Below are 11,599 nucleotides of genomic sequence, written 5' to 3' on the forward strand. Positions count from 1 at the left end.
ACTTTTGTTCTTTGTAAATTGTTTTCTTTCAAAGCATTAGCTCACCTTATCTTTAGTCTTTACTTAGACTTTATTGTCATGTCCAACGTCCATATGTCTGTCTGAAAACTTTTCTATATCAATGTTTTGAAAATATCATTCGTTAGAATTGATAGTACAACACCTTCATAAGAACCAACAAATAAGGTAAAATTAAACAGTGTAATAAGTGTTGATGAAGGTTACCAAACATATGTCAAACATAAGTAAGTGTTAAGACTTGTTGCATGAACACGTTTTCTAGATATATTCTTTGTATGGTCTGTCTTTGTGTATAATGATATCATTTGTTCGAAGTATATTTTTTCTACCTAAAGCCACGTTACCAACAAAGCAATGTGAAATTATTCAAACCACGTTTTAAGGTCATTTGCAATTGTTAGGTAAGACTCTGCAAAAGCCCATAACCTTGTACGGACCTTAATTTCCCTCTCGCTCTGTCTTTCTGACTTGAAATCCATATTACGTACGTTGGTGGATGAAAAATGTGATATGACCTTTAACAAATGTTTAAATCTGAAGATGAAGATCATAGACAATATCTTTAAAACTATAGCATGAAGAAAACTTTTTTTCGACTCTATTTAACTTGGTTAGATTTGTCCGACGTCTGTCCGTCGGTAAACTCTTCCATACCATTGTTTCTTTCAAACCAATGAACCAAAGTTGGCGTCAAAGGTCATTTGTTAGAATTGATAGTGCACAATCTTCATTAAGAACCAATAAACGAGGTAAAACTACACAGTATAATAAGTGTTAGTCAATGATACGCAAAAATAAGTGTTAAGACTTATTGTATGGAGAAATGTTTTAGATATGTTATTTGTACATGTATGGTGTGTCTATCTGTCCATCTGATATCCATTTTTCTGATAATATCTTTTTTGGGAGTTGATTTTAATCAACTTTCCAATGCAGTTACTCTGGCAAACCGAAAATGAAACAGTCTTTGGACCTAAGCACAAATCATCACCGCTGACAAGACTTAGTTCTTGAAAATAATCGATAAATTCGATGTAATTTACGCTGAAGCATTTTTTGATAGGAAACTTATTTATAAATACCTTTAAAATAGTCAGATTATAAAAAGTACGAAAAAATTAGAAGTTTTTTGCAGTCGTATGTATTCCTACGCCAGAGTTCAATATAGTCTCGTTCAACCATCGGCTGTCTCCGTACATCTCCGACAAGCAGAGAGTCAGTCTATAGTTAGAGGTCGCATCATAAGCTATCACGTGACCTGGTATCTCTTACTTGTCGGAGATTACCGGAGACAGTCGTGCATCTGGTTGAAGGAGACTAGAGTTCATTATTTGTTGCTTTTACAGCTTTTGAAATATTCCGAGTACCGATACATAGTTTAATGAAATCAATTCTATTTTTAAATATAACACAACATGATCCATAAGAGGTGTTCTCAAAATTCTTGTCGAAAAGTCCGAGAATTCATATTATAAAAATGTGCGTAATTCAAATACAGATTATAAACTACTTGCCAAACAAAATAAAATATCGTTGATTTTAAGATAAATAATAATCGATAAAATCAACTCCCGTCAGTACTTTGATTTTTCTTTTGTCCGATCTGGTTCATACTTCACCAACAGAGCAATTGGAAATTACCTTAAACCAAGTATTTAGGTCAATTGTCAATTTAAGATAAAACCTCTGCACAAAACAGGGCAAACATTTCACTCTCCCTCTGCCGATCTGACTATACTTCAGATAACAAAGAAAGCCCAGAAGGCTATATCGAGATTCGAAATGCGAGATTTAAAATACGAGATTCGAGATTCAAAATGTGAGATTCAATCAGTAAATTAACAATCAAAGCAAATATCTGAAAACCTATATCTTAGCAACACCATACTGGTCTAAATATAGATCATCTGTACTCATCTGTACATGCTATTACCTACAAATTAATGTAATATTGTCTCTTATATAATAACGGTTACATAATGTTTTAATTAAGTTTGATTGATATACGATACATCATTTATTTACTATTACATAAAAGTGCATGGTTTTCTCCCACATTAAGCGTTATTTTGTTTCTCTGAAAGACATATAAGATCATTTCCATTACCTCTTTGTGGTGTGTAGTTTCAATCTCTAGTTTGCTGATATTGCTTAATCATAAGTATTCTATTATAAGTTTTGTCACGCAATGCAATATCCGATACTGACAGGCAGGCATTTATCTATTAACATTGAGAATCTGTATCTTAACCTCCTGCAAAACCTGTGTTTCTCAGATTTTACACTTTCACCGAATCTATTTCTAATGATACCTTTTAATGTTTTATACCCATCACGGAAAGCTATATCTGATATGCATATATAACAAACATAGGTATCAGGCAATCTTTTCACGACTTTTAACCTGACGATATCTAATTCACCCCGTTCACCTCTGATGTAGAAAAATACTTTAAATGACATCAATAGACTAGAAAAAGTTAGCTCTCAAGTTACCTAAGATTTAACAACTATGCATTATCTAGTAAATAAGACAATTTGACAATGTACCTTTGTCATGTAGATGTTTGTGACAAAATATGGATATGTGTTTCAAAGTAAAAACATTATTAAATTCATGTATATAGACAATTATTTAAATTCTGAAAGTAAATGCTTCAAAGCATTTAAATACATCAAATGCGATATCCTTATATCAGGAACAAAGAAAGAGACCTTTGCTCTTTTTAAAAGAAATTGCTTCCGTAATCAAAATGAAGGACAGTAGTCACTGTCGTGATATATATATATATATATATATATATATATATATATATATATATATATATATATATATATATATATATATATATATATATAATCAAAAAAGAAAAAGAAAATGAACAGTTCCAAAGTTTCTATTCACTAGCGCTTTCTGGATTTACATCCTTCTTCAGGTGAATTACATATATATATATATATATATATATGTAAAATATATCCAATATTATCCCTATTACACGTGTTATTTTAATTTGCACATGCATAATAGATTTTATTGTTATCATTTAAACTTAAGTTGATACCTTTAGTAAATGTGTAGTATGTCTTCTAAATAGTTTCTTCAAGACTCTTCTTGCATATTTTTTCCGAACAACTGTCAGTAGAAACAAAGTAAGTCAAACCAATGCTAAACATTAGATAGCAAAGGACAGCTTCAGATAAAGTATTCATCGATACTTTTTGGAAAATTGAGAGTTGCTGCACTTGAAGGCTTGTAAGTGTTGCCAACATTCATGAAATGATTTTTAATGATTATCATTAGAAAGTGGAATGTCTCTTGTTGAAATTGATATGCAATATATAGGCCCCTCATGTTAAGTACATGAGAATCAGAAGTAAAATGCAAAACTTGTGGCTATGCTTTGACTGTTGCGTTGACTTTATGTGAAAAGTACGTTATTTCGTTTTCTCAGAAAAACCACTATAAAATTTCACAAAGTCTAAACAGTAGTTTTTCTCGTAAATTGGTGATATATGTGCTGAATGGGAACTGAGGATATTCAGGTAACAAGAGTTCAAAAGACACTCATCACCTGGCTACAGTGAATTGTATCAAAAAAAACCTCTCCCTGCCACCTTACAGGAGAATGATTTTTCATGAAACTTCACTCTGCATTTTCTATTTGATTTTCAAATGTGATAGGTATCCTTATTTAGCCAACCATAGTCAGAAAAACTCCTGAACCAGACCCGGAATTAAAATGATTTGATTAATTAACGTTAATAACTAGCTTTATATGAACCTTGTCAACCCTTTGCCTCCGATAATCTTTTAAACACTATCAATAATCCCGTAAAGTGATGTAGTGCTGTTTGTTTACATGTAAAGATGCAAGTCTCAAAATAGATGTAAACTTAGCATACTTGATTTTTCAAGGTCGGTAGTGTGCTTTGGAGAAAATCAGAAGCAAGTAAAAAGTCGATATCAGTAGTAAACTGCATGAATAATTTAATGGTACATGTAATAGTTGTTTTTACAGAAGTTGCGTATAAATAAGAGTAATCAGCCAAAAACTAGTGCAGATTTTTATGCGCAATAAATGAACAGTTTCTTTCAAAGGGTGGCACTGTAGCTCCTAGGTTGTCCATCCGAATGTTTTGAATATTGCTTGTTAATTAACATAGTTAAGGCAAACATAAAAGTATGAAGGTTTTAGAAATCATCTGGTATATTATGAAATATACCATAATTGAGTTTATTGATATAAGAAACAATGAGAAAAGCTGTATCTAAATGGTTTAAATGTATCATTATATACATGTACATCAAACAGACAAATTTGAGCCCTTGGTGATTTTTTCATGCTCACTTCCCTTTTATATTCTTTAAAGGAAAGAAGCGACATACGTTGTGACATTTGAAATAGACATGCGTACACATTTTGTTTAAGGGTGTAATCAAATGAAGAAGATGTACAGATATATATATAAGAGTTTTTCAGTGACAACACGGAACCATGACATGCATGCTATATGAGTAATGTATGTAGTGAAACAACTCCAACCGTTTTAAAAAAGTAGGTCACACTTCGTTTTCAAATCTGGTTCATTTCGATTTCGCATATTCAGACATGAAATGTGCGTCTTTGATTAAAGAAACGTAGTTTACGGACTTTTTTTGACGCTTCTGGATCTGCAAACTTACTCCTTGCATATTTGAATAGACATTAACAGCAAAAAACGATAATATATAGGAATTTATTAATAATAAAAGACTGCGAACGATGGCACTGTCTAGCCGCCTAACTAAAAGTCATTTTTTGATAATCGTCTAATTGAATTAATTAAGTTGTCTCACGGTTGGGGGGACATATTGCTTTGTAACGTTTCAAAATATAAGTAACAAATATGAATTAAGATGAAAATTCACTTTAATATATAACGTAAACATGTGAAATTTTTAGGCACATATCGGCCGCTAAATAATATTTTCCTCACTCATACAACTATAGGGGCTAGAAAACACCCAAACTAAGCGAATTTTTTTGTTTACTTATACTATGTCGCAATCTGCTGGTTAAAAACCCGAACAGGAAACAAAACAAATCAGTTATGACTTAAATGAACATCATATTTAATAAAATAGTATGAAAAATACCCGTTTGAACAATTAAAAGAAAACAATGTTTGCAGTTGCATTGTATGATGTAATGATTATGTTGTGTTTTCTTCCAGATGTATCATAATGTTTCCTTTTGATTAATCTTAAGTTAACAAAGTGCAAAATATGGGGGCCAGCTGGACATCGTAAGCCATAATGTTCGCCTAGGATAACTTTAGGAATTATCAATAACAGTGTTTATTTTGCAGCTATCTCCGACAAAACCCTTTTTAACAAAAGGTCTTGAAACATTTGTTTACAGTGTACATAGACTTAACTACACAAATTGTTGTACATTGAATAGTTGATATAATAAAGCAGTTATTTTGTCATTTGAAAAAAGTACTATTTCGAGATATTTTTACAAACAATTGTAATTGTTTTGATAAAAGAGTGTTTTTTTTAGTTATTCCAATTACAACCCGATGTAAACAGGATTACTTCTCCATCCATTTCCTTTTAATGCTTCAAACGTCACCTGTACATATATAATGAGATTTTTTTTATATGTCTTTATTACTCAAAAAAGGTTTTATTATTTCTTTCTTTCCTGATAAATGCTTGACTTCAGCATTATATATGTATACGACACATAATAAACACAAACATTGTAAAAAAAAAATCAAATCTTGTTTTGTCGATTATTTTCATTGAGGTAAAATAATGTCGCTAACAATAAACGTATTTTCAAATATTTGTAAATTCAAAACAAATTAAAGGATGTTGGTACACCTTGTAAGGCCTCGTCGATGTGCCTATATTAATTTCAGCCATTTGCCAACTTTTGCCATGGTCCCCTGTTCTGGTCCACAGCTGAGTTTCGTTGCGTAACACCGTAAGGGTTCCCATATTGATGCCATACATGTGGTACCAGAACTTCAGAAATTTTGGACCATCTAAACAAAAAAGTTAGATTTAAATATGTCATTTTAACATTAACGTAAATAACTGCAGATTCGTGTTAAGTCATCAATTAACTCAATTAAGAGATTGCATTTCTGCGAAAATGAAATAGATAAATAGACACGTATATCCCGATGAATTAAAATGGTTCTACGGTAAGGTAATGTATACTTTCTGCAAAAAAATGACCAAAGTACCAGGTAATATAAACAAGAAGTACATGTAACAAAACTTAAGTTAACATCATTTGATTACCTGATAAATAGGGTGATTCAAACTGAAACTTAGCTTCATTAGGGACAGGTGATGATGTCTCGACGTATAAATAACGACTTTCGGTTTTGGCAGAAGAACCAGTGTCAACGGATGGCGTACTGCACTGGTGTAAAAGATCAAATTGTGAATCAAAAAATGTTAGGACGAAGTCAAAAAGAAAATACGAATGTATCTCAGTATTTAAGTAACAACAATAATCACAGAGATATATAAACAAAAAACCAAAGCACTTCAAGCAATTTTAAAAATTGTAGAAATGAGTTTCAGATTCAACCATGAGTCCAAAATGGGTTTCATTTTTTTTTTATATCAATCATTTAGAAATACTGATGTTTCAAATGATCATGAAGGATCAGTTGTGATTCAAGATAGTTTATGATTTAATCATACGATTCTCATGATTCATATGAATAATTGTTTACCCTTGGTAAATCAAATTGACCGAAAAATGTGAAAGTAAAATATGATTGTGTATAGTAGTTCCTTGTAGTAAAATTTACATTCTATTAAATTTTTTTAAAGATTACATGAATTCATAAGAGCTTATGGTCGCCATATTAGCTTCGCTCGCTCCTCAGCTATCACTAACCGGCCGAAAAAGTTACGGTCAGTTGCTTTTTGATCGATGCATTCAGGTTGCACGGACTTCTTCATAAAAGATTTACACAATGTAGTAATATGCTTGCAATGAACAACTGTATAAACAACGTAACATTGCTTTAATTAGTTTCTCTAAAGAACAATCTTTTTTCTAAAGTCCACGCTGTCACTGCACGATCTACTCAATGTTTCGTTTTAACAAGTACGATATTACCTGTAACAGTAACGACACTGGATATGGGTCTACAATGATTGCGAATTTGGCCATATAAAGGGGTTGTACATGAAGCGATAACCAAACAATAGAAATCGGCAACTATTATGGCGGTAGTCGGAGGTGAAAGGGAAACAATAATATTTATGAATTCATGTTATCTTTACCATCATTAACCTCTCTAGCCATTTAATCAATACCGTATTTGATATCCAGTTATAAGCATTATTTCGAGGGTTCTTGAACTTGCAGTATTTTCCTTCAAAATCATATAGTATGTCACCAGCCCCTACAAAGTATGGTTTTACTCAGAAATATGCATGGTCACAAAACCTGTAATGTTCATGACAGTAATTGAGAAACAAAATCATTTATGTCTTCTTACTGCATATTTTTTTTTAAAAAGTCATTAACCATTTAAATGGATTGATAAGAGAAGATAATGATAGTGAAAGTTAAATATAAGTTATAACTGCTAAATCATTTGATGATTTAAATTTACTTCATTTTAGTCAAATGTCCACGGACACTGGATCTGTTGACTATTTTTTGATATAATGATTAGATATAAATCGATACAGATTTAGTAACTTTGAAAAAAAAACTGTTAATTTGTTCGTTCATATGAAAATTAAGTCAATGCTTATTAACTCTTTGTTAAATGATTACTTAATATTTCCTGTGTCTTTCAATTCAGTTTATTATTATTTTGATTGATGCAATGCCTACTGATATTTGATTAAACAATCATAATATGTGTAGCTTTCAGTTATTCAAATATGACTAAAATGTCTCAGAATTGTTTGTTACCGAGGTAGCATCCCCATTAAGAAATTAAAATTCTTTTCATTGAAATATTGAACATTTGAAAAGTCATATTTTTTCTACAACGGTTTGATTGATGACAATAACGTTTTGTATTCCCAAAGCCAGTTAAACATTTTCTAAATAACATAAGAAAATATTTTAAATAATTTTATATTACTGTTTTCATCAAAAGGATCTTTAAAGTAACGAATATTGCAATTAACAAACTCAATAATCTTTCTCCTTTCATTTTAAGATTGATATCATTCCAAAATGTGTTATTTTGAAATATCATTAGCTAACAGGCTTTCGAAGTTACAGTTTTGTTTGTAGAGAAGCGGATTGCGGATTCTATCCAATATTTAAATTACTTTCGGAAAATTGCATAACGTTATTCAGATTTTAATTAGCTTTTTGGAAAAAAAACTCTCTAGGATTTCAAAAAGGGTGCACATATAGGATACCAATTACTGTATCCAAGCTGCCTTTAGAGCCTTTAAATTATTTTAAATATCAGTTATTGATAAACCTTCTTCTGTTATATCGCCTATCAAAGTCTTCCGTTTCGTTATTTTAGATGTGTCCATATGAAATTAGACATGAGTCTCTGGACTTTACAAATATATTCTTTATCCGATAAACACAGTATAGATGCAATATAAACTAGCTTTGAGGTCGCTAGTGTTTGATTATGCACGATTTACAAAACACAGTTAATTTACTTCGCTTCCAAGATTCAAACAATTTTTTGATGTCTTTGTATATTTCCATTCAATTTTTTTGCAACGTTCTTCTTTATCGTGTCATATATGAACACCAAAAAACACGTGGCAGTATTTTTCGTTGTCTTGAAACCGTTAACCCCACGTCTATAATAAAAATAAATATTTATTTTTGTTTCAAGGCACCGAAAAACAGCTGCATCTAAGAACATTCAAGTCTCCTTCGGAGATTTTTCTGCGTGCACACAAAAATTTAATGACGGCCCAATGCTCCAAGGTGCCCATTTACGTTAACGTTTTTGACTTTTTTCTAGCGCTGTCGTCCATATTTCGAATGATTCGAAGATAAAAACAACGAATAAAATTTGCAGTCATGTCGTGTCAAAAATCAACTTAAACAAAACCAGTAGAATGCAAAGAGACTTAAATGTACTTAGATGCAGCTGTTTTTATAGGATAAAGGTTTACAATTGGAACGACAACTGGAATTGAAGGTTTGAAAATGGAAATACTGATATATTGAGCTCTTGCAGCACCCCGACCCCAACACCGTTATCAGATAACTTAGTTTGAAGGTTTTAATAAATCTAACACAATAGTAAATACGGAGGTGAGCATTTTTTTAATGACATGTATTCTTTACTGACATTACTATAAATTTCTTGAAAAAGATGTTACATGTAAAGACAGTTAAAACTTAATAATTTTAAGTATCTGGGAGATATAGTTTTTTATAATTTAATTTAATGATATTCTGTTTATGTTTATTTTATTATTTCTGTAATGTTGAACCCTCCCTTTCTTATATATTTATTCCTCTTCTTTTTTTCACAAATATTACAGAGCAACAATAAGTCAAGCTATAAACTGAAGTTGTGCATAGAGTAAAATCATATCTTTTTTTTATCCGCAACATGATGTTTTACTGTGTGCATACAGGTATAATTATAATATTGTTGTCTCATGTATTCTGATATGTTTTATCTTTCTTTTAGTTGTAAGCAAGTATGGCTTATGTTAGATATGATTATGTTTCTAGTTGAATTGTATATTCCACTGATTGTTTTTACAAAGTAAACCCTGAAGATCATTTTAGTAATTGTTCATACAAGTTGTGTTTTCATCACAATTGTGCTCTGATTCAAAGCCACGGAGATAATAATTCCAGATAAGATATACCTGCATTTATTTCCTATGATTGTCCTTTGGCTTAAGTTATAATTCCGGTTCCACATTCTGCTCATAGTCAAAAACATTTTGAATAAATATTTAAGATAGTAAAAACTTATGATCTGTACATTCTATTCATGCAATCATGAATATGTGCCTAACTTGGTTAAAACTTAACGATGACGTTTACTCAGAATCAAAAAAAAAAATTCCACTGATGATAATGAAAAGCCATCTATTGTATGTTATAGACCTTTGTTTGTTGTGTTATTTTTCTCTTTCAAAAAAGTAGATCAATGACCTACTTTTTGAGTTAATGGCCATTAAATATATTTTGAAAAATCAAGAAAAATCCCATTAAAATTTACGATACGATTGAGATTTTTTAATTGTGAAAATATTACAAATAGATAAACCCTTAAAAAAAACCACAGTTTATGAATGATAGTGGCACTAATTAGATACAGCATTAAAATTTCAGCCACAAATTTTTAAATATATTTCAGTTCGAATTTCCTCTATTAGTTTTCAAATCCCTACCCATTTTTGATCTAATTTTACAAAAAAATTGAATGATGATAATACAATAACATTTATAGTTATAAACTACTTATATTGACCTTTCTCTGCCGGCATAAGATTTATATGAGGCCAATGATCAAAATTTTGAGATATGGTGTCTTTTATCGTTTTTAAACATTTTTCAGTATATTTGCAGTTCTTGTAATACGATTATTTAAATGAATGCGTAAGGTAAAACCAACAGAAAATATGCAAAATGTTATAGACTAAAATATTAAATTTTAACTTTTAAAATCAATTCACTACCAAAAATGTTTTAGCTGAAAACAAAATCTGCAAAATTTAGTTCGAATTACCTCTATTTGGCTAAAAGTCTAATTTTGTTTGAGCCTAATTCCATAAAATAGTAGAAATATCGAATGTTCTGTCAATAATAATTCATATCATTGAATTAAATACTTTTTGTATTTAAAACACATTTTACTTATGACATTGAACTTTATAACAATCTAAATTTGAGAACTCAAACCCTGAGTAAAAACACCCTTAACGATTAATTATCGTTTCTGAGTTTATGCATGCAAATGTGATATTGTTGATACTATACTAAAGAGCCTCCCGTGATTTAGTGTGAATACAATGCGCAAGATTGTAAAATCCAAAAAATCCAGATAAATTCAGGGATATTTTGAGTAATGTTCGTTGATTATCAATAAGCGAAGCTCAATTGAAAAAATAAATAAAAACAAATTAGTAATCTTCAAGTACTTATGATGTTAGGAATGTATAAAACAAAAGACAGTACTCTTCCGATTTATTGGTATTAAAGCCCAAATATTATCAACCCAAAATAACTCTACTTTGTTTGTGCAACACTTTCATAAAAACCAACAAATGAGGTTAAAGTTATACTGTACTATACTATAGGTGTTAACCAAGGACATCAGAGCGCTTCACATCCTAACATACGTTTTTGTGTTTTCTTTTATAAAAAATATTATTCATCTTTCTTTGAGTGGAACTAATAAGAACATAAATGGAAGGTTTATACATTACCAACAGAGCAAAAGGAAGTGACCTTAAAACCAGTTTTAAAATCAATAGTCAACTTTCTGCAGAAGACCATAGAAAGAATTTCCGGGTCATTAATTCCCTCTCCCTCTGTCTATCTGACTCTTACTTCGCATAAAGTATGATGCTGGGTCTCGAATATCCTTAAAC

The 11,599-nt window shown here is 30.6% G+C and overlaps 1 long non-coding RNA gene across 1 annotated transcript; it reads right to left on the minus strand.

Moving 5' to 3' along the window:
* Nucleotides 1–5,328: 5,328 nt before the first annotated feature.
* LOC128186113 (uncharacterized) lies at nucleotides 5,329–6,743 on the minus strand. Its single transcript, XR_008243892.1, has 3 exons — nucleotides 6,323–6,743; nucleotides 5,897–6,060; nucleotides 5,329–5,642 (listed from the first exon to the last, which is right to left on the minus strand). It is a non-coding gene; the product is annotated as an uncharacterized LOC128186113 (long non-coding RNA).
* Between the last annotated feature and the right edge of the window lie 4,856 nt (nucleotides 6,744–11,599).

The sequence above is a fragment of the Crassostrea angulata genome, chromosome 1 (assembly GCF_025612915.1).
Source record: "Crassostrea angulata isolate pt1a10 chromosome 1, ASM2561291v2, whole genome shotgun sequence".
Taxonomy (NCBI): domain Eukaryota; kingdom Metazoa; phylum Mollusca; class Bivalvia; order Ostreida; family Ostreidae; genus Magallana; species Magallana angulata.